This window comes from Triturus cristatus, chromosome 1_2 (assembly GCF_964204655.1).
Source record: "Triturus cristatus chromosome 1_2, aTriCri1.1, whole genome shotgun sequence".
Lineage (NCBI taxonomy): Eukaryota > Metazoa > Chordata > Amphibia > Caudata > Salamandridae > Triturus > Triturus cristatus.
In genome coordinates this window covers 1,039,132,698-1,039,157,473 of record NC_140580.1, presented here as the reverse complement: position 1 = coordinate 1,039,157,473, position 24,776 = coordinate 1,039,132,698, and the positions used below count along the sequence as shown (strand labels likewise).

The 24,776-nt window shown below is 41.4% G+C and overlaps 1 long non-coding RNA gene across 1 annotated transcript; it reads left to right on the top strand.

Annotated features, from left to right (window-relative positions):
* Positions 1–369: 369 nt before the first annotated feature.
* Positions 370–1,351, top strand: LOC146868622 (uncharacterized). Its single transcript, XR_014966318.1, has 4 exons — positions 370–481; positions 577–718; positions 806–864; positions 954–1,351. It is a non-coding gene; the product is annotated as an uncharacterized LOC146868622 (long non-coding RNA).
* The last annotated feature ends 23,425 nt before the right edge of the window (positions 1,352–24,776 follow it).

Genomic DNA, 24,776 nt, shown 5'->3' with positions numbered 1-24,776 from the left:
ATAACTTAAACAAAGTACAAGTTTTGCGAGTCTGTAAATGCATTGGCCCCATCATCTTAGCACATACCATGGTGTTCCATCTCTAGAATAAAGTTTTGGTTACGTCAATTCAGTTTTTTATATAAAAAAACATATTAATAAAACCACAACTCCCATGAGCACCGATTTATTCCGACGTTTTGACACTGGTCATCAATGTGCAATTACGGTGCTTTCACGTAATAGCTATGTATCTCAATTCATTTCATTTTTTTGACACCAAATGCGCATACGAGGCTACAATTTGATTGCTGCCCACAAGTAACTTAGACGTAGGACCAACGACAAAAACAACTTCGAAACTACTACTCCCATGAATCAATTCTGGCGGAAGTGCCTGCATTCAAATAGCTGCCGTTCTAACCGGAATCCTATTCCAACCATTATGGCGCCACACGCCCGGAGTGTGGAGCATTGACGAGTCTTCACGTCTCTTTCCCAGGTAAAAACTCTAACCCTGCGCAGTTTTGTCTAAATAGAAACGCTATACATGCCAAGGAGGACGTTGACTTACATTGATATCTTATGTTTTACTAGAATTTACATAAGCAACCGTAAACGGCAACATTTGCACAAAAAGCTTGGTGTCTGCTGCATTGGGGACACAGCGTTTTTAAAGACTCAGACCTTGACGCCATTGGAGAGAATCATCATTCTGACACCACAATAAGTCTAACAAGTAAGACTGTTATCCTTTTAGGTGGCTCATCCATTGAATAGGTGTTTTCATTTAGGTTACAATCTTGTTGCTTTTTGCTTGTTTCAGGTCATTGTACGGCTTCATAATTCTTGTTGAAAGTCTCTTCTGCATACATTGAGTTGCAGGTAAGATGCTAGAACTAGGTATGCGGTGCGAAATCCAATTATGTTAGGGTCATTTAGTAAAATTCGGTTTTGTTTTTGCTTTGTTTCAGAAAGTGTTGGTCCTGATGAGAATCCCTACACGCAAAGGGATTCGAAACGCGTAGACCTTTCTTCGCTTTAGGCCAATCAATTTCAAATGAAAGAATACAGTGTATTATAATTGTGCCAATTTATATTTATCGATGGCCTTTTATATATTTACTTCATTTAATTTTTTTCTTGTCATAAACAGCATCTATTGAGGATGTTTGTTGAATGTGTCTGTTCAGTATGTATGAGTGATTGTTGTATGTAAGTGGGGGTGTCGCAAAAAGTAGTATATATAAATGTGTATATTTATGTTGTATTCTTTTTTTCTTTTTGAATATGTGATACTAAAACTACACAAATTGAAAAATAAATGTATTGTATATAAAAATATGTTGAATTAAATCCAACGGAAAAAGTGGTTGTGAGTGAAACTGTTCTATTCATTTCATGGTCTAATTCTTCACTAGAATTAAGTGCAGCATTGGCACTGGTTTTGTTCTTTGGATTATATGTGGCTTGGCCTTGCTGCTATTTAGCCAAAACCCGAGTTTGTTCTTCACATAGAAATTATGGCACATCTACATAAAATATGTGTATCTGTATGTCTGAGCATCAAGAACTTTTCTATTTATATATATAAATACATCATGAAAACTTCTCAATATAAGTATATATATATATATTTGCACACATATGCATATATATATATATATATATATATATATATATATATATATATATATATATATACATATATTATCTACTGGCGGTCACCAGTAGATAGTTATAGTTACAACCTAGTTTCCATAGGAAATCTCAAAATTCTATTTTGAATAACTTTGGCGCAGGTTGACGAATCCTCGTGAAATTTTCAAAACTGATGGGGCGCTCCGTTCAGCTCCTACCTTGAAAGCCGGGGGGACAAGATGGCGGCTTGAACGCGCCGCTGAGCGGCAGTGCTGTGAGATGCTCCCTCTTCCTCCCTCTCTCCGATGTCCCAGATGTATGCCGAGAGAAACTATGCGGGGAAAAGCATAAGTAATCAAGACGAGAATTGGAGAAGCGGCGAAAAATAGGAGGATAAGCCAAACCTGCCTTCTCTTTCGATTCACTGATTTTATCGCTGTGCGAAGAAATTGGATGCTGCGGTTCCTGTTGGGTCGCTGTAGGCGAAGGTGGAGGCTTCTCTTCACTCGCCCAACGATTGCCTTGGGTGTAGCCGGAGCCGTGGATTTGCAGGGTTCTTCATTTGATTATTTGGGTCTTGGACCGGCTGTGTGCTCAACTCTCGGTTTTACTTACGATTCCCGCTCCTGTGGAGGGAAAGAGGTACGGCATACTCAGCCTACTAACGTCATGGCTCCAAAGAACGCTCACAGAATGGCTCGGACCGGGAAAGGTCATATTACTGAGAACTCTGCTTCCAGGGGAAATACCGTTGCTGTCTTACCGACTCCTCCAGCAGCTTCATCGGAAGTTTCAACAGAACACACCGGGAGAGCTGAGAGAGCAGCAGCGGTTCCCGGTAAGCTGTTTATCCGCCCTTCCTTATTATTCGTTGATACACAAGGCAAACCCGGCTCCGCACTTACTTCTGAAAATAATGCTGTCTCCGTTAACCCTCTATCTTTGATACATAACGACGCTGTATTTTCAATTGGCATTGACATTGATACTGATATTGGATGTGGCCAAGACTTAAACCCACAATTCGATGACCACAGGATTAATGGGATTAATGGGAGTAATGGAGAAACAGACTTTAATTCATCCAATATGAGACAGTTAGAGTCTTCTGCACTGGTTGGGAGGGAGAAATTGACGGTTGACATAGCTGACATAGTGGATACTTTGAAATCGTCTGTTTGTGTTTCTGGGGTCAGCCAGACATATGTTTCTATAGAACAGAGCCCAGCTACACGGATATCACCCACTGCGGGCATACAAACTACATTAACAGAAGACGAAGTAAATCACAGAGAGACTGATGACTGCTTGGTTGTTGAGCATGAGGATTCTGATGAAGAAGGAGAGGAGGACGTGTCTAGATCCCCTTTGCAACACTCTGGACACTCTGGACCCAAAAAAGGAAAATCAAAGGCGAAATATAAAATTAAGAAAGGGAAGACTCTTAATATCTCTGCTTCGTCCGCTTTGAACTCTGGGCATATGAACTCAATGCATAAAACACGTGGTAAAACTATCTCTGATGAGAGCCCCCTACGCAGGTGGATACAGGCAAAAGGAGGGGTCAAGAATATGGCCCTGCGCCTTTCAGGCACTAACCCTGTTGAAGCAGAAGAATCAGAAGAGTATTTAAAGGAAGACCCTCTCATACCAGGAGATAAAATAGTCCAACTTGCCTCAATTGTTTTATCTGCATCTCCTTCGGATAGTCCACTCACTGGGTCTCATGGTCCTATGGCTCCCATAGCAGCCATTATTGATTTGGACTCTCAACAACAACTACTTTCAACTCCTGCGAGTATCCCAAGTGCTCCAAGTACTCCAAGTGCTTCAAGTGCTCTGCCTGCTCAAAGTCAAGAGAACATACAATGCAACCTCTCTTCGTTTGATCAGATCTTAAAAATTCTGACTGATCATAGAAATGAAGCACAACAGCATTTCTTACAGCTTAGAGAAGACAATTGTCAGCTACAGAGGTCCTTGGAAGAAGCTACTAACAAGTTTGGAATAATTACCCAGGAAGTGGCGGAGCTACAACAAAGAGTGGCAGATATTGAGGAGACATCTGGGCGGGTTGAGACCTTATCTAATCAACATGACTTGCAAATATCTACCCTCCAAAACAAGATTGAAGACATGGAAAATCGTCAAAGGAGGCAAAATCTCTGACTTTTCGGTATAGCGGAAGGCTCAGAAGGATCTGACCCGCGGGCTTTTATGGTGAACCTCTTCCAAAAAGCCTTCCCCGATCTATCGGATTGGGATTGGGATTCTCAGCTACAAAGGGTACATAGACTTCCTTTTGCCCTGAGAAATAAGGAGAACAAATTTCCAAGGCCTTTTTTGATTTACTTTGGTAATTATTTACTAAGGCAAGCAGTTTCCTCCAAGGCTAAGCCTAACTCACCGATTAAAGTTGATAACCTCACGTTTTTTGTCAGATCGGACCTGAGTAAAGCTACTATGGACAAACGGTGGAAGTTACGACAGCTCATTGATCCTTTTAAATCTTTGGGTGGGCAGGCATTCCTGCAGGAACCTGCCCGTCTAAGAGTAATAAAAGGGGGCCATACCTATACTTTCACTGACGTCAGAGAAGCTGAGATAACACTATCGAAATTTGGTTAACAATTGCTTTCATGTACATTATTATTATTTACTTAAAAGCTTTTGCAGATTGGTGGAACTATATTTGCAACTATATTTGCAATGTTATATTGGGTAGTGTGCCTATAAAAATTGAGCCACTAATACGGATTATTTTTGCTATTTCTCTTATGCCCTTCAAGCTTTTTGTACTTGGCTTTTCCTCTTTTTTTTTTTGGGACTCCCCCCCCCCCCCCTTTGGGGGTGGGTGGAGAGAGGAAGAGAGGGAGCTATCCGACACTGTCCCTCAATCAGGCTGCCAAACAGCAGCATGCAACAAGGGGGTGCTCTCCCCAGGGGGTCTGTGGGAAGGTCCCGGATCGGGTGGGTTTGGAGGAGGAGGGGTTCATGGGTGGTGGTAAAAAATGTTAAAAATGACAACACTATGCCAATAATTTTTGAAAATAATAAAAAAGGAATGCTGATATATATGACAGTTATTATTAGACTTGCTAACTTCCCTTTCTTTTTAAAAAAATGTCTAAACTCAGCTGTTTAATATGGAATGTTTCGGGCCTTAATTGTAAGAACAAGAGAAGACTAGTACAAGAAGAGCTTAAATTGTACAATCCCCATTTAGTTTTACTTACTGAGACACACATGAGGTTATTGCATGAACAACCTTAAATGCTACTATTAGAGGGGTTGCCATTTTAAAACAAAGACAATTGAAATTAAATATCATTAAAACTGCTGTAGATAAAAGGGGCCGATGGATAATTATTCAATTTCACTTGGAAAATATTAAATATGTAATGTGTTCTGTATATGGATCTAATGTTGACGATCCTTACATCTTTGATTGGTTAAATATCGAGCTTTTGGAATGGGAAGGCGAACTCTTAATTGGCGGTGACTTTAACTGTATAATTGATTATACTATAGATACTACTAAACATAGTGGCTTTCAACGTATGCGGAAGACACGCGCGGCCATTTTAGAATTAGGTCGGCTACATAATTTAAAAGATACTTGGCGAACTCTTCACCCTAAAACACCAGGGTATACGTACTACTCCGCACCTCCATAAATTATGCTCCCGGATAGACATGATATGGGCCTCTGATAGCATTTTGGAATCTAGTACTATTGACATATGCCCAAGGCTTACATCAGATCATAACCCTATTCTTTTTTTATTTTTCGAACAGTCACAAGAATTCAAGACATAAGATTATTCTCCTTCCCGAGATATCTTTTCTCAGATTCAGAATTCATCTTACAACTTAAGAAACATATTTCTGAATTTATCGATACAAACCTTGATACTACTTCTCTAATTTACGTATGGGATGCCTGCAAAGCCAGTATAAGGGGATTTACCCAACAATTTGTTTTTACACAAAACTCTAAACTTCGCAAAGATAATAAGAATATTACTACCAAAATTCTATCTTTAGAAAATCAACTAGCAGACGCTTTAATACAAGGTACTTCAGATGGGGATAAATTAAGATTGGAGTTAATCAGCCTTCGATCTGCTACTAAAAAAGCTCTCAGAGAACGAGCCTCTGTAAAACTGCAGAAATTCAAAATCTCTCAATATGAAAGTGGTGATAAAATAGGTAAGATTCTGGCTTATAAAATTGCAGATGACAAAGCTAACACAACAATTAAATATATTAAAGGCTCTAACAATACCATTTATGATCAAACTAGCGATATCGTAACACAATTTGCTAAATAATATAGCCATCTATACACTCCAGAAAATATTCCCAACTCTACATAACATTCAAGCATACATCGGAAAGAATGTTAATAATAATATAACTGTAGAACATAGTAAGCAATTAGCTGAGAATGTTACCCCCGCTGAAGTTAGAAAGGCTGTTGCTTCTCTTCCGTCTGGTAAAGCTGCAGGGGAAGATACACTTCCTATAGAATTTTATAAAACCTGTCTTGATGAAATACTCCCCCTTTTTTGTTTAGTAATCAATTCGATTGATCAAACAGGGAAAGTTCCAGAGTCATGGAACTCTGCTAAAATAGTTTTCTTCCTTAAAAAAAATAAACCAGCTGAGGAATGCGCCTCATATCGGCCTATTTCTTTAATTAATGTCGACGCCAAAATCTTTTCTAAAATACTTGCACTTCGATTGGCCCCTTATATGCCAGAATTAGTTAGTCCTCAACAACACGGATTTATTATTGGCCGAGACACTACGGCCCATGTAAATATGGCAATTACTGCTTTTGATATAGCAGCGGTTAATTCCACCCAACTTGGTATGATACTTTTAGATGCTGAAAAGGCGTTCGACCGAGTTGGGTGGGATTATCTTTGGACCGTAATAAGGGCTTATGGCTTTAACGGCAGATACTTAAAATGGATACAGGCTCTATATGACTCGCCAACTGCCAAAATCAGTTATGCAGGTATGACTTCCTCAAACTTTAAAATACTTAGGGGTACGAGGCAGGGGTGTCCGCTTTCACCCTTATTATTCGCACTCTCCATGGAACCTTTTATAAATTCATTGTCAACCCAATCACATATTATTCCGTTAAAACTCGGCTCCAACTCTTTAAAAATAACTGCTTATGCAGACGATATCGCTATATACTCTACTGATGTAGAAAAAGCTCTTACTATGATAATAGAAGAATCTCAAGCTTTTGGAACAATCTCAGGATACAAATTAAATTTAAGCAAAACCCAAGTTATATTAAACTACAAACCATTGACCTCAGTTCAAGGTACTTGCCGGGTGGCGACGTATCTAGGTATCAAAATATCTGCTAAAGTAAGTGACATAAAAAACCTGAATTATGATGCCTTATTGAAAGAAACAGCTTGCGTACTTAAGAAATGGCATAAAATACCTCGAAGCCTTATTGGCCGGATCAATTTAATTAAAATGAAGATTTTGCCCAAATTTATGTATCTATTTAGGTCTATACCCTTATGTGTTAATAATTCTTTTTTTAAGAAACTAGACGGGATCTTAAGCAGCTATATTTGGGGATATAAGAAAGCTAGAAGATCGCTTGCCCTGCTTAAATTGCCAACTAATAAGGGCGGCTTAAACTTCCCCGATTTCAAATTATACTTTTTGGCAACTTTTTTCGGCCGCTTTCGTAGCTTATTTGTAACTAATAATCAATACTACTACCACCAACTCATGTTAGGTAATGATTCCAATTGCTTTCTTAGCAAGAGTTAACGACCCTAACTATTTTAAAAGGGTTAAATTTAAGACTGCGAGAGATACAGTCGCGGTTTGGAAAACTTTAATAACTACATGTAAGACCTCTTTTTTTCATTCAAAGCTTGTTTTGTGGGGTAATCCTGGGCTACCAGATATATTTAATGACGGACGTGGGACTATTTGGGCTAATTTAGGAATTAATTTGTTGGGTGATCTATATGGTCACCAGGGATTTTTAGATTTCACAACTCTTAAACTTCTTTTTAATTTAACGGACGGTATGCGATTTAAATATATGCAAATCAAAGATTTCTTGGTTGGAAAAATGAAAATTAATCAAATCTCAGACTCAGATTTATGGACATGTTTCTACTCAAAGAACCAGAAGTCACTAATTAGTAGGGGCTATAAATGCTTAATTAACTTTAAAGAGGATAACTGTCCAAAAATTGCTCTGAAATGGGCTTCTAGATTGGGGACTAACATTACCCCCACCAAGATTTCGGCGTCACTTTGTAATATTAACAAAGTGGTACAATCTTCTAGCTTGAGGATTCAGCTCTACAAAACCATCTGTTTTCTTTATTATACACCATTTAGAATTTCTAATTGGTCTTTAAATCGTACATCAAGCTCTTGTTCCAAGTGCCCCAAATGTGACCTTGCTGCGGCTGATATTACTCACATATTTTTCTCATGTCCATCTTTGTCTGAGTTCTGGCTTGGATTTGAAAATATTTTACTACAAAAACAAATTGTCTTTAGCCCTCTAACCCCAATGTCTATATTATTAGACATACAATCTGAGAATTGCATACATAAAGATTTATTAACTGTATTAGTTTCCTGTGCTCGACTGACAATTGCCAGAGTTTGGATATCTGAGAAACCTCCACACATCATGGAATGGTGGTTTTTAGTTAATGAAATTTATACTATGGAGCGTGCTATTGCCAAAACGAGGGGTTTGAAATCTATGAAAAAATTCGATAAAATCTGGGGAACTTTTCTTTAATTTTACTTTTTTTTTGTTACTTCGTCTCTATTTTTGTATTTATTTGAATGGCCTTATCGGAAATCAAATGTATATGTTATCAGCTAATCTTTGTTTTTTTGTCTTTTTGTGTTGTCAACAAAAAATAAAAAAAAAAAAGGAAAGTCTCGGGGTGATTCGTCAAGCAGGGGCCGAGAAAAAAGGGGGTCCCAAAACGCGTTTTCCCCATGCATTTTTCCATAGGACCTTTAGACACAGCTACAGCCCGAACGGCTGAACAGAATTACTTGAAAGTTGGCAGAGAGGTAGCCATAAGGTCAAGGAAGTGCAGGTCTGGTATAAATCTGTTCAGTATTTTCTGAGAAAATAGCATTTAAAAGCATATATATATGTGGGCAGAGCCTAACCACACATCTCATCCTGAGATCTGATTGGCTGTCAGCAATTCATCCAAGAAGTGTTGGCAGCCATCTTGGGACCAATATACATGATAGCACCTCATTAAAAAGCATTGCAGTTAATAGAAGGTTTTAAGACTTTAGGTACATTATAAATCATTTGTTGATGGTACCATACTCATTTTAGGAATTGTGGTATGTTCTAAGGTGATTTCACCATGTGAAAAAGCCTTCTGCTGGGATATCATGATTGAGAGAAAAATATTTTCTCATGCTTTTACCACAGAGGTTTGGAAGTTGATCTATAAGCTAAACTGAGAGCTTATTTTCTGTAAATTCACATTATCTTTCTCAGTCATGTGAGAATGAAGTCTGACATTCTCAGTAAAACATGTACATCCAACAAGGGCAGAGACTGTCAGTTGATTCCTTTGTGTTCTACTGCAGCTTCCCAGAGTGTTCCAAAGAACTACTAGAGCGCTAACAGTCCTACTTATGATAAACGTATGGCACACCTGAAGCCATCTTGCTTGGATTAAAGTGGTAACTCTTAAAACATTTAATTTAAAAAGGAACAAAATGAGGGGGTTCATTTTTCCATTAAAAAGTATGATTAGTGCTGCAGAAAGAAAAATTGGGGCACATTTTGAGTGACTTCTCAAATCCTCTTCTATTTCATTAAAAACATTCTGACTTGCAGACTGAAACATGCACTTTCAATACCAGCAGCAGTTTTCCCCGGTGAGCAGTAGCTTTACTACAGTGATCTAATGAGCAAAAAGAGTGCTAACATTCTGAATTTATGGCAAATGTGTGACACATCTGAATGCCTTCTTGATGGAATCAAAGTAAAAAACTGAAAGTATTTCCTACTGAGGAGACTGCAGTAAATGAGGAAATTAGGAAACTTCATAACAAATAAGTCTCCCAAGATGGCCACCAGAGACAAAAGAGCCCAAATGTAGCCCAAATATCACCCAGATGTAGCCCAAGTATAGCCCAATGACAGAATGTCCCAGAATGTTCTTAAAAACAACTAGAGCGCTTACTGTCTTCATTATGACAAAAGTATGGCACACCTGAAGCCATCTTGATTGGAATAAACTGGTAACACTTAAAACATTTAATTTAAAAAGGAACACAATGCGGGGGTTCATTTTGCCATAGAAATTATGATTAATGCTGAAGAAAGCAAATGAGGGCACATTTTGAGTGACTTCTCAAATCCTCTTCTATTTCATTAAAAAATTCTGACATGCAGACTGAAACATGCACTTTCAATACCAGAAACAGTTTCCCCTGGTGAGCAGTAGCTTTACTACAGTGATCTAATGAGCAAAAAGAGTGCTAACATTCTGAATTTATGGCAAATGTGTGACACATCTGAATACCTTCATGATGGAATCAAAGTAAAAAACTGAAAGCATTTCCTACTGAGGAGACTGCAGTACATGAGGAAATTAGGAAACTTCATAACAAATAAATCTCCCAAGATGGCCACCGGAGACAAAAGAGCCCAAATGTAGCCCAAAATCACCCAGATGTAGCCCAAATATAGCCCAATGACAGAAGTGTGCAAAACACTTATTATTTTGTGTTTTTGCAGTGTTATATAGTGCAGACTTGTCAGGTATTGGAGTGCTTTACATGAGCATTGGTTACATCACACAAGAACAAATTCATTTTGGTTGTAGACATGGGGAGACTAAGTGATTTGACCAGAATCACAGAATGTCGAGCTGAAGCAGAAACTTCAACCTGGTTCCCCAGTTGCAAAGTCTGCAGTTCTGGAAGTAACACCACATCCTCTCCCCTAAGTGCAACATTTAATCAAGTGGTCAACTGGATAAAAAAACATAAAGATAACAAATAATTTAAAAGTGCTTTGTCGCTATTTGAAAACTCAGAAAATATGTCCTTATTTTAGTCTTTTAGAGCACTAACCATAATTTTGATGCAAATAAGACCCTCTTATATATGTAATTTCTAAAGGAAATGCTCTAGGTATTACAGTTTTGATTACATCAAGATGATGTCAGGCGTTCCACACTTTTGTAATAAATATAGAATGTTAGCAATCTAGTTGTTCATTAGGATACTGTTGAGAGGCAGAGGCCAGGGGCACGGACTCTGAAAATTGAAGGCAGGTAGGAGGGTGCAAAGGCAACAATTTAACCACACTGAGCAGGCAGGAAGGGCCGTGGAAGCACACCAGACTATGGAGGGCAGTGGAAAGGGGGGCAGGGGCAACAAACCAACAATACAGGACTTGCAAGAGAGGCTGTGGCAATGTAATAGACCATTGTGGGCAGAAGGAAGAGGCAATGGTAGTACAACCATACATGCCAACAGACCCGATTCAGCCAGGAAACGTCCAATGTTTTTAAGCTCAAATGGGCTTTATTTGATCTGTCTCCTGTCTACAATCTCCTCTTTTTCAATGTAACTCAAAGGGGAAAATCAATACCCCAGTTTTTTTTTCAAAATCTCCCTCTTACCAAGTTCAAAATGTTCGCAAGTATGGTACATTGGATCATGGAAGGAAATGGGGTAGGGACATGGACTTGGATAACAGAGGACAGGAGGGACATGGAGAGGTGCACCAAACTGACCCTGCAGGGCAGGCATCAGGGTTTGCAGCAGCACAATACACCACACAGGGCATGCAGGACGGGAGTGCAGCACAACAATCCATAGAAAGCAAGAGGGAGGGGACAGGCCCATGCACATGGACAACAGAGAACAGAGGGGCAAGAGGCAATGGTAGCTAGCTGACCATAATGGACAGACAGGAGAGAAAGCTGCAGCATAACAGACCATAAAGGGCAGGAGGGACGGATCAGGGGCATTACAATGGAACAGACAAGCCAGGAGGGAGGGAGTAGGGGTCTGCACATGTAAACAGAGGGCTGGGGGCAGGGCAGGAGCAGCAAGATAGCCATGGAGGTCAGGCAGGATGGGCACTAGAAGCAAGACACACCATGAAGAGCAACAGTGAGACTGTGATGGCATACACACAGACCATGGAGGGAAGGTGGGAGGGTGTCAGGGGCAGCTAACTGACCACACAGGGAAGGTGGGAGGGGCCATGGCAGCACAGAAGACCATGCATGGCAAGTGGGAGGGTTAGTGGCAGCACAATGGCTATGATGGGCAAGAATGAGGGTGCAGGGGCATGCACAAAGTACGATGGAGGATAGAAGGGAGGGTCAGGACCTGTGCACAGACAAGAAAGTTCAGGGGAAGGGGCCTCACAACAGACCACACGGGGCAGGCAGGAGGAGCAGTTGCAGCACAACAGACCAGGGAGGGCAGAAGGGTGTGGCAGTACAATGGACCATGTAGGACAGGAGGAAGAGGATAGGGGCATGGCATGTGGACAGGCAGGGTGGAGGTGGCAGGGACAGGTTACAGTCATCTGACAATGCTAGGCAGGTGGGAGGGGAGTGGCAGCTCAACAGAACACTCAGAGTAGATAGGAGTGGCAGGTCCATGGATAATGGTGGGCAAATATGATGGAGCAGGGGCATGCACAAAGACATCAGAGGGCAGGGGGAAGGGGAATAGGGGCAGCAAGCTAAGCACAGAGTTTAAGCAGGAGGTCAATGATGGGGCATAGAATTGGGCAGTGGAGGGCAGGAGGAGTGGACTGGTACATCATACTAAATTGAGGGCAGTGGCAGCACATCAGACCATGCATGGCAGGAGGAAGGAGGCTAGTCCATGGATTCACACAACAGAGGATAGGGAGGAGGGGGATGGGGCAGCAAGCTAACTGTTCAGAGAAGGCGGGTATTAGGAACTTTATTGTTTTTAAAACATTGTGTCTGTGCGAACTACTTAAAATATGAACAAGTATGCAGCATAATCTCACTTTTATTCAGGAAGAAGAGGACGTTTGTGACTGACTCCGGGCTCACTTGGCAGAAACACCCCCTGACCCTCCACCCCCTATCGCAAAATGTAATGCCTGTGAAAAGGGTAGGTGAACACAGTGTTATATAGAACATAGTCCTGAGAGCACGATTGAAAATGAAAACTAGATATAGTGTATGGTATAAACTATGCACCAAAAAGTGTGATATAAGATGAACCAGGCGTGAAATATAATATGCAATACATTGTGCGCAATGACAGATTCATTGGAGAGCGCGAGATAGCACAGGCACTAGCGCGTGCTATGCAATATGCGCCTTGGAGTGTAATATGCACAGGGCAGTGTTGTGTAAACTAACTAGTCTCTAAAGTTGTAATATAAAATATGTGCTGGGGAGTGTAACGTTGCATATGCACTGTGACAAAGATATGGATCCCAGATTGTAATATGTATGGCATAGCACTGTGCGTTATAACATAGGCATCGAGGAAGGCACGTTAGATGGGGAAATATAACCCGTGCGAAGACAAGTGTGAGTTTGAGTTTGAGTTTTAAAGAATTTATAGAGCGCTCGTACACCAGGCGGTTTCTTGGCGCTATGCAATTACTGCTGCTCAAGGGGCAAAAGAGCTAAGGGATCAAGGTGGTTTAAGATTGGAAGGCTTCAGTAAAGAGGAATGTTTTGAGGCCTTTACGGAATAAGGGATATTGGGAGCAAGACCTCAATTGGAGTGGGAGAGAGTTCCAAAAGGCGGGGGCCGTGGTAGAGAATTTGGAACCTCCCCACTTTTTCCGTTTGAAGCGAGGAACCACCAGCAGTTGCTGGGTTGTAGAGCGCAGTTCTCTAGGAGGGATATAGTCTTGAATGGCTGTGTTGATAAAAGCCGGGGCAATGCCAGACCGGGCTTTAAAGATGGTACAGCCAAGCTTGAAAAGAGTGCGTTGCCGAACAGGGAGCCAGTGGAGGGATCTAAGAAGGGGAGTAACATGTTGTGACCTGGGTGAGTTAAAAACCAGTCGGGCCGACTGGTTTTGAACTAGTTGTAGGCGCCTCACGAGGTACGCAGGCATGCCATGATAAAGGGCATTGCCATAGTCCAAGCGAGACGTCACCATGGCCAAAAGTATTAGTTTAAGGGCAGATGGAGAGAAAAAACGTGAAACTTTCCGGATAGTCCTGAGGGAGAGGAAAGCTGAGGAGACAACGGCACTGACTTGAGAATGAAGAGAGAGTTGATTATTGATTTTGAATCCCAGAGTTTTGACAGAGGGGACTGGCGTGGGTGGAAGGCCTAGAGAGGAGGGCCAGAAAGAGGAGGACCATGGACTGGAGCAACCACCCGTCAACACCAATTCCGTTTTGTCGGGATTGAGTTTCAGGTGGTTGAAATTCATCCAGTCCTGGATAAAACTCATGATGAACTGAAAATTAGCAATTGACTGGGAGGAGGGAGAGAGAGAAAAAATAAGCTGGAGATCATCTGCGTAGTTGTAGACAGAGACCTCCAGTTGCTGTAGTGCAAAAATAAGAGGGGCAATGTAAAGATTGAATAGCAGAGGGGATAGGGAGGATCCTTGGGGGACCCCGCACTGGACTGGGCGATAGTCAGCTGAATACTCGCCCAGGCGAACCGCTTGGGTACGCCCACTCAGGAAGGAGGAGAGCCATAACAGGGCAGTCCCTCCGATTCCCGCCGCCTCGACACGTGAAAGTAAGATGGTATGATCCACCGTGTCGAATGCGGCGGAGAGATCTAGAAGGACCAAGGCCTGGGGCTGACTGGAATCCATACCTTCTCGAAGATTGTCCAGGACCGATATAATTACTGACTCGGTTGAGTGTGCGGGGCGGAACCCAGCCTGCCTTGGGGCCAAGAGGCTGTGGCTTTCCACAAATTGGCTCAAGGTTCTGACCACATGACGTTCCAGCACCTTTGCCAGGAAGGGCAGAAGGGATATGGGGCGGTAATTGACAAGGTTTGAGGAATCCGCGCCAGGTTTTTTTAAAATAGGTACAATCACTGCTGATTTGAGTGCAGGGGTAACAATACCCTGGGATAAGGAGCTGTTGAGAAACGAGAGAGGAGGAATAGGGCAGTGGGAATAAACCTGCTTCAGGATATAGGCAGGGCAGGGGTCCAAGGGGGAGCCGGATTTAACCATAGAGAGAATAGAAGTGAAAGAATCGGTTGTGAGGGGGGGAATGGAGTCCAAACGAGCCACGGCAGAAGGGCAGTGGGGATCGGTAAAAGAGGAAGATGGGGGAGGAATCTTGGCCTTGATCGTACTGATTTTATCAAGGAAGAAGGAATTAAGGGAGTCACAAAGTGATTGAGAAGGAAGGGGTTTGAGAGAAGCTCTGTCAGAATAAGCCAGGTCTTGGACGATGGAAAATATTTCTCTGGGCCGGTTCTCCGCAAGATGAATTTTTGATGAGAAGTAAGCCTTTTTGGCTTCCAAAATAGACTTCTTATATTGGGCTAAGAGGGTGGTGTATTGGAGTCTAAAGGTGGGGCAGTAATCTCGTCTCCAAAGACGTTCCGCTTGGCGGAGGTTGAGTTTTTGAGTCTTTAGGTCGTTGGTAAACCATCGGTTGGCATCTTTGAAGCGTTTGGACGAGATGCATTTTAGAGGGGCGATGGAGTCGCAGCCAGCCCGCAGTGTGGCAAGACATATTCACGGGGTGGTGTTACAGTGCGCATGGGCTAGAGAGTGTCATAGCATATGCACTAGCTAGTGGAATACAACACAGAGGTGTGTGGCACTCGGCAGGCAATGGTGGGTGTAACACAGCATTGGGCTCTGTCAGGAGCGCGCTGTGACTCTCAAGTGATGTTCGTCCCCTTTCCAGAGAGTAAAATAAAAAGTATTACACATCCGGCAGTGGATGTGTGTTTTATTAACCGTGAGGGGGGTTTCTTGCATAGTTTTGGTCGAATATTTGTCGAATCCCCTTTGAATGGCTTGGTGTGCATGTGTATTAAATGTGCCCGTCAATAGCTACCCATGTTTGTATAAATAAACGACAAGGGTGCCTACCGGGATTAGGCACGGTAGGGCATCAGACATGTCAGAGCTTCACTAGTGGTGTAAATACATTCCACGTGGATTCATTGTATGCATAGTCGCCTTTTAATGAATATCACGCAAATCGTCATGGTGATAGGTACGTACGGTTTGTCCAGCATGTCCTAGGTGTGTCTATAAATATATATGTTTTTAAAATAATAAAAAACAGTGGCCGGCCCTGGGGATTGGGGTAAAAAAAATATAATTAGGAGACAGGCCCTGGGGGATGGGGTCATCAGGGCCAATAAATTAGAATAAGAAGGGGAACCACACAGCCCCCCTTCTTAAAAAATTAAAATAAATAAAAGACTGGCATCATGCCGGAGGCCATGCCCCCTCCGTGCAGCACTCTGCAAACGCGCCCCCAACAGGCATCTCCAGTATGCGCCAGGGAGCTGCGCTGCAGGCAGGTGTTCTGAGGCCAAGCCCCTTTTTACACCTCTCTGCAACGCAGCTCTGTGGCGCATACTGGAGGTACCTAGTGGTCTAGTTTGACCCTAGGGACCCTTAGGATTCAAGGGGACTTAATCTCTCAACTTAGAACAGCCACAGGGCGTGTTTACACAGTGGTGAAGGGAGGGGACGGGGCCTGAGGTGACGTGTGCAAACACGCACTTTGGCACGTTTTAAATTGGGGATATAATTTCCCTTCAATACTGAGGGCCCCTGGGGGCTAACTAGACCACCAAGTGCTTCCAGTAAGCGCCACCGAGCTGCATTGCAGAGAGGTGGTCCTGGCCGTGCCACTTTTTACACCTCTCTGCAACGCAGCTCTGTGGCACTTACTGGAGGTACCTAGTGGGCTAGTTGGACCCTAGGGACACTCAGGATTCAAATGAACTTAATCTCCCAACTAAAAACAGACACAGGGCGTGTTTACACAGTGGGGAAGGGAGGGGACGGGGCCTGAGTTAACATGTGCAAAAACGCCCTGTGGCCTGTTTTAAGAGGTAGTTGTAATCCCCATGCCCTATTGTATACTAGGGGCTTACAGAGGAGGTCATGCTAATCACAGGGGGACCCCAACGCATAATGTTCCCTAGTGTATGTAGGTGTTTTCACTGTATTCTAAGTGTCTTTTAACATAGCACTGGCTCTAGGACTGGTTAGTCAGACTCAGTTACCACCAGTATCCGTGTGAAAAAGTTGAGTGTAAAGGATGATTTTGCAACAAGGCTTCTTTCTGCTCTTCTTTTTGTTCTTTCTGCATGTTATCCTTCTTCCTGCACTTTTCTTCGTCTTTGAGGACTTCTGTTGCTTCTTTCTGCACTTCTTTTGTTTCTTTCTGTGCATTTTTTCTTCTTTCTTCACATGTCCTATCTCTGTAGGCATAGTTAGAAATTAGCATTTAAAAAACCTTTGAAATTCACAGAAAAAACCATAGGTTTTAGGCACGTTATAGTTAGGAATTAGCATTTAAAAAACCTCAGAAATTCTTTGAAAAAACCATAGGTTTCAGGGGTGTTATAGTTAGCTGGACTTTTCACTTGTACAAAACCATTGAAATTCCCCCGTTATAGTTAGTTCAGCTAACTATAACTCGCGCGCCCGCAATGCACTGCTGATGACGTCACATATTACATCACTCATGACATGGTCAGTGACATCACTGATGACATCACTGATGACATCTCAAATGACATCACTGATGACATCATCCAGTGAATGTGTGTTTTTCTGAAAATTAAATATGTTTTGAATATGTATATCTCAAGGTCGATGGAAGAATAAATGGGTATATAAGTGTCTAAATGGATGATTTGTTTTTGAAAAATTGATTGTGTAACTGACTGATTAAGTGTATCATAGTGAATACATGGCTTAGTGAGTAATGTTTAAATATGTAAATATCTGTATCAGTCTCTCACTTTGTGTATACGTGGCTGCATGGGTTGGTGAGTAGCTACATGGGTGTCTATATAGGTTATTAGTTGGTTTTTTGAGTATCAGTCTGAGTGTCTGCATGGTTCGATGGGGGGTATTACGTAGTGCATAGGTGCATGAATGAGTGACTCACTGTTTGTATGTGTTGAACACAGCATGTGTGCAGGACTGTATGGGTGGATGAGTGTGTGTATGGGTGTGTTAGTGAGTGAACGACTGTCTCAATAGTGTCTTTATGAGTAACTACATATGTTTTAAACTAGTATATGTGACTATTGGTGTATATATGTGAGTATATGTGAGAGTGAGAGATTGAAAGAGTTCCTGTATGAATAAGTAAGTGTTTCTATAAGTGATTGTTTAAAAGACTAAGTATGTGTAAGTTTCCGTAGAAGTAAGTATGGTGGTGTGTGTATAACTGTATATGCAAGTAAATGTATGTTTGATTCTTTATTAGCATGAGTGACTATGTGTGTGAGTAACTCTATGGATGAGTGGCATTGTGTAACAGGATGTATAGGTGTATGAGTACATATGATGAGTGAGTACATGTATGAGTGACTGTATAGGACTGTTGGTGAATGAGTGGATGTGTATGTGGATCTTAGAAATACTGAAGAGGTTGTTGTAACTGGTATTGGTATGTCCATTGTTTTGAAAATTTTAGTCTCTATTTTTGAATGTGTGTATCAAAGGTTATATTAGGGTGAGAGGAGGTCTGCCACTCTATCACAAGGATGATGTCATCAGTGATGTCATTTGAGATGTCATCAGTGATGTCATGAGTGATGTCACTGACCATGTCATGAGTGATGTAATATGTGACGTCATCAGCAGTGCATTGCGTGCGCGTGAGTTATAGTTAGCTGAACTAACTATAACGGGGGAATTTCAATGGTTTTGTACAAGTGAAAAGTCCAGCTAACTATAACACCCCTGAAACCTATGGTTTTTTTCAGTGAATATAAATATATATATATATATATGTAATTTTCCACGAAGCTCCTTCTGGAATACTGGGACCCCAAGGAAGGTGGCGTACACTCCGGCGGAGTGTGCCGGTAATTAATGTCCAACCAAAGCAAAAAGTTCGTATTTGTACGCTCTCAGGAAGAACCAGGCAACAATCCAGTATGGTGATCCAAATTTAATACTACACAACGCGTTTCGGCGACAGCCTTGTTCACGTGTAGAATTACAAAAATGAAAGCAGGTACTGATAAAGTTTTGACAGATCCAAACATAGAAATAAAGATAGGACTGCGTGTGCAGTTTTGCTATTGAACATGGCATCCATCTTGAAATGGTAAATTCCGACTTATGTAAACATGCTAATGTGTATACCGTCTGTTGACATAATTATAAGGTCCTAGTAGGTGTTACAGACTCTTAAACAAGCAAATGATATAACATAACAATAGTGTACGTGTGAACTGCGTTTGTTTCATTGCAAGCGTGAAAGGCCCATAAATTACGAAGTATAGTGTAGAATACACGGACCAGTTGGCTAACTTGTTTGCGAAAGAACTGACACAAGGACATTATCGGCAGAATGAATGCTGCTGCATGTACTTATTGCACAGGTCATGCTCCAACGTCAACATTTAACGGACTTACTCAAACACAAAAAATATAGTGGTTGCCAAGAACGCCGTGTTGTATGTAAATGTCATAAGGCCATGTTAAGTTCTAGTTGTTAAGACATCAAATCACATGGATGGACATGTCAAGTATCTGTTAACTCGCAAGAGTCCCACATAATACGGCTGTAATGATGTTAGGATGGCATATCGGCTCCCACGAGAGATCGACAGTGTCCAGTGGTATGATGTCCATATACTATGTGTACCAAAATTGTTCCATAACGTGGATCGTTTACATACCAGTATCTGTCGGTGATTGTGAATGAAAAATGACCAACGTGCATACGAAGAAAAGGGTAGGTTGCCCGTGTGGGTGAGTACATGTCAAAAGGGTACCTTCCTTTTCTCCTGTAAATGAAAAGAGAGAGAAAAAAATCAATAATTAAAAACAGTTACTGCTATCATAAAAAACTGTACATATTGATAGCATACAATGCACATCAACAGCTGGAAGAAAAACAGAGATATTAATTCATAAGTTCCTCAATTGTTCTGTTCAGACACGGAAGAGAGAGAAAACAACAGCAAATAGCAAAAGAACCTTAGTTATGACCCAACTCTGAGATGAATTGATAGTTCTTCATCCATATTTAAACCTCCAGGGCTCTTAGTTTGAAAATCTATGATGTAACATGATTCTCGCTGTCTTAAATTGAGTACCCGATCTCCCCCTCTGAGATTTCTGGGAACATGTTCTAGGATCAAGAAACTGAGATCTGCCACATTTGAGAAATGTTTCTCATCGAAATGCCGGGCTACCGGGTACTTAGGGTCATGGTTGGAAATGGCTCTTAGATGTTCCAAGATCCTCTTTTTAGCAGAACACGGTGTGCTGCCGATGTACCAGAGCTTGCAGGTACACTCAATGGCATAGATGACATGGGTGGTGCCACAAGTTAGAAATTGAGTGATCTTTTTGTTAATACCATTGTATTCTAAGGCTCCCCTGTATTTGCTGTGTCTGCAGGCCTTGCAATGGCCACATGGATAAAAACCGATGAGGCCATGGCTGGTGGTAGTAGAGTGGTTGGTAATGTCATTCCTAACTACCAGATCTCGTATGTTTCTGTTGCGTCTGTATGTTATACTGGGTCTTTGCATGATACTGGTACCTAGAACATTATCTGCTTTCAAAATGTCCCAATTTTTGGCCAATATGTGCTTAACCTTCTGTGATTCAGAATTGAAAGTGAGAATCATTCGAGTGTTGTCATTCTCATCTTGCTGATCATTCACCTTCTCACGGAGTGTGTCAGTTCTTTCAACCTTCTCTGCTTGCATCGTGGCCTTCTTGAGCACCCAATTAGGATAGCCCCTTGTGCGGAATCTATCAATGATGGTGTTTTGTTCTTCTAGATCTGCCTGAGTGTTGTTGCAGTTTCTTTTCGCCCTCAGCAGTTCTCCATAAGGTATACTCCATTTGAGTACCTCTGGATGACTGCTGAGGGCGTGTAGAATGCTGTTCCCTGCCGTGGCCTTCCGAAATAGAGAGGTGCACACCCTGCCTTGTTTGATCTCCAGGCTTACATCAAGATAGTCAATTCTATCTGCATTGATTTCGCCTGTAAGCAAGATGTTATATTTGTTGGTATTGAGTTTGTCAATGAATTTGGCAGCCTCACATTTAGAACCCTTCCAGATGATGAACAAATCGTCTATGTAGCGTAGCCACATGACGATGTTCTGGATGTCTGCCTTAAGGGGTAGTACTGCTAAAGATCTCTTACTCCCAGTAACCCATGAATAAATTCGCGAAACTGGGAGCAAAGCACGAACCCATAGCAGTACCGTTAACCTGCCTGTAGAGGGCGCCATTGAAAGAAAAAATGTTGTTGGTCAAACAGAACTGTGTCATTTCAATGATCATTCTGCTGTGGTCTCTGTATCTGAGGGGTCGCTCTTTCAAAAAATGTTCACATGCTTCCAATCCTTGTTGGTGATCCATTATGGTGTAGAGCGAGTGAACATCTAATACAATGAAAAGAAATTCTGGATTCCAAACCAAGTTGTTGATCTTGCCTAGGAAATCTTTGGTATCGCTTAGATAACTAGGCAAAGATACAACAAAATCCCTCAAAAAATGATCTACATATTTGGAAATATGTTCGCACACACTGCCTATAGACTAGACAATGGGCTGTCCTGGTGGTTTCTTGTCATCTTTGTGTAATTTGGGGATTAAATACAAAATGGGAAGTTTAGGATGGTCATTTTTTAAATAACAAAATTCCTCCCATTCAAGGAGTCCCTTGTCTCTCCAATTCACAAGTTTTTCCCAAATCTCAGTTATACTTTTGTCATAAATGTCTTGAGTGATAGATATGTAAAAATTGTTGTCATTCATTTGCCGTAAGGCTTCATTGATGTACTCATTTCTGTCTAGGACGACAATGTTGCCCCCTTTGTCAGCCGGACGGATTACTATGTTCATGTCTTCATGGAGTGATTTGAGGGCCTGCCTTTGTTTGTAAGATAAGTTGTTATTAGTCATTCTGGATTTTTTGTTGTTCTTATGTCTCAAGTCCACAAGTGCCTTGATAGTACACTCGTGAAAGGTATCTATATTGTCATGCGGCATTAAAGGTACAAATGTAGATTTTACTTTGAAATCTGTTTTGGCCAATGCTCCTGTGTCTAGTTCCATATTGTCTAGAATTTGTGTGGTGCCTATTTGGTTATCTGCTAGGTTGTTGTCACAATTTAATTCTGCTATGGTGATGAGAGTGTCTACATCCCCAATAGTCAAATTATCATTAGTTCTGATGTCACGATTTCTAGTCTGATTGGACCCCAATCTCTTTAACTTATGCCATTTTTTGAGTTTTAATTTCCTTACAAATTTGAATATATCTATCCTAGTGTCTGTGTAATTGAATGAGGATGAAGGGCAGAAAGAGAGGCCTAGACATAGAGTTCTTTTTTCTATATCGCTTAAAAGTCTGTTTGACAGATTGACCACAGTTTTATTTACCATGTTGATATCCATTAATATGTTTTGTTGGAGCGTGTTTGCCGATTTCCCATTACGCCCCTTCTGTTGCCTGTGTTGCCATCTTTGTTTGATTCTTTTTTGTCTATTTCGGCGTTTCTTAGGCCTCTGCCTCTTCCCCGGCCTCGTCCTCTCATTCTCATTGGTGGATTTTCTTTCAAAGTCTGTCGATCCCTCTTCATTACCCTGAACTCGTCTAAAAAATTGATTTGTCTGGGATTACGTTCCTCACTAGATATGTTGCCATCGGACACATCAGATTCCGTATCACTTGCAATAGGAGTGTTTGATGTTGCATTGCTGACATTAGTGGCAGTATCTTCAATCATTTGGTCCTTGTATAGGTGATCATATTTTTTTGCTGAATGTTAGAATTCTGCCACATTCATAATCCTTATAATCACAATTCATTTTCCGTTGTTTCCTTGCTTTGATCTCATCTTCACACCTACTGAGGCGTTCTTTCATGAGTTCAAGAGTTTTGTTCATTGTGTCATTGTTCATAAGTTGAGATAGTTCGGTCATAGTGTCCTTTATGAATTTGAGTGTTTCCTCAATATGGAACTAGACACAGGAGCATCGGCCAAAACAGATTTCAAGGTAAAATCTACATTTGTACCTTTAATGCCACATGACAATATAGATACCTTTCACGAGTGTACTATCAAGGCACTCGTGGACTTGAGACATAAGAACAACAAAAAATCCAGAATGACTAATAACAACTTATCTTACAAACAAAGGCAGGCCCTCAAATCACTCCATGAAGACATGAACATAGTGATCCGTCCGGCTGACAAAGGGGGCAACATTGTCGTCCTAGACAGAAATGAGTACATCAATGAAGCCTTACGCCAATTGAATGACAAAATTTTTTACATATCTATCACTCAAGACATTTATGACAAAAGTATAACTGAGATTTGGGAAAAACTTGTGAATTGGAGAGACAAGGGACTCCTTGAATGGGAGGAATTTTGTTATTTAAAAAATGACCATCCTAAACTTCCCATTTTGTATTTAATCCCCAAATTACACAAAGATGACAAGAAACCACCAGGACGGCCCATTGTCTCGTCTATAGGCAGTGTGTGCGAACATATTTCCTAATATGTCGATCATTTTTTGAGGGATTTTGTTGTATCTTTGCCTAGTTATCTAAGAGATACCAAAGATTTCTTAGGCAAGATCAACAACTTGGTTTGGAATCCAGAATTTCTTTTCATTGTATTAGATGTTCACTCGCTCTACACCATAATAGATCACCAACAAGGATTGGAAGCATGTGAACATTTTTTGAAAGAGCGACCCCTCAGATATAGAGACCACAGCAGAATGATCATTGAAATGACACAGTTCTGTTTGACCAACAACATTTTTTCTTTCAATGGTGCCCTCTACAGGCAGGTTAACGGTACTGCTATGGGTTTGTGCTTTGCTCCCAGTTTCGCAAATTTATTCATGGGTTACTGGGAGCAAGAGATCTTTAGCAGTACTACCCTTAAGGAAGACATCCAGAACATCGTCATGTGGCTACGCTACATAGACGATTTGTTCATCATCTGGAAGGGTTCTAAATGTGAGGCTGCCAAATTCATTGACAAACTCAATACCAACAAATATAACATCTTGCTTACAGGCGAAATCAATGCAGATAGAATTGACTATCTTGATGTAAGCCTGGAGATCAAACGAGGCAGGGTGTGCACCTCTCTATTTCGGAAGGCCACGGCAGGGAACAGCATTCTACACGCCCTCAGCAGTCATCCAGAGGTACTCAAATGGAGTATACCTTATGGAGAACTGCTGAGGGCGAAAAGAAACTGCAACAACACTCAGGCATATCTAGAAGAACAAAACATCATCATTGATAGATTCCGCACAAGGGGCTATCCTAATTGGGTGCTCAAGAAGGCCACGATGCGAGCAGAGAAGGTTGAAAGAACTGACACACTCAGTGAGAAGGTGAATGATCAGCAAGATGAGAATGACAACACTCGAATGATTCTCACTTTCAATTCTGAATCACAGAAGGTTAAGCACATATTGGCCAAAAATTGGGACATTTTGAAAGCAGATAATGTTCTAGGTACCAGTATCATGCAAAGACCCAGTATAACATACAGACGCAACAGAAACATACAAGATCTGGTAGTCAGGAATGACATTACCAACCACTCTACTACCACCAGCCATGGCCTCATCGGTTTTTATTTATGTGGCCATTGCAAGGCTTGCAGACACAGCAAATACAGGGGAGCCTTAGAATACAATGGTATTAACAAAAAGATCACTCAATTTCTAACTTGTGGCACCACCCATGTCATCTATGCCATTGAGTGTACCTGCAAGCTCTGGTACATCGGCAGCACAACGTGTTCTGCTAAAAAGAGGATCTTGGAACATCTAAGAGCCATTTCCAACCATGACCCTAAGTACCCGGTAGCCCGGCATTTCGATGAGAAACATTTCTCAAATGTGGCAGATCTCAGTTTCTTGATCC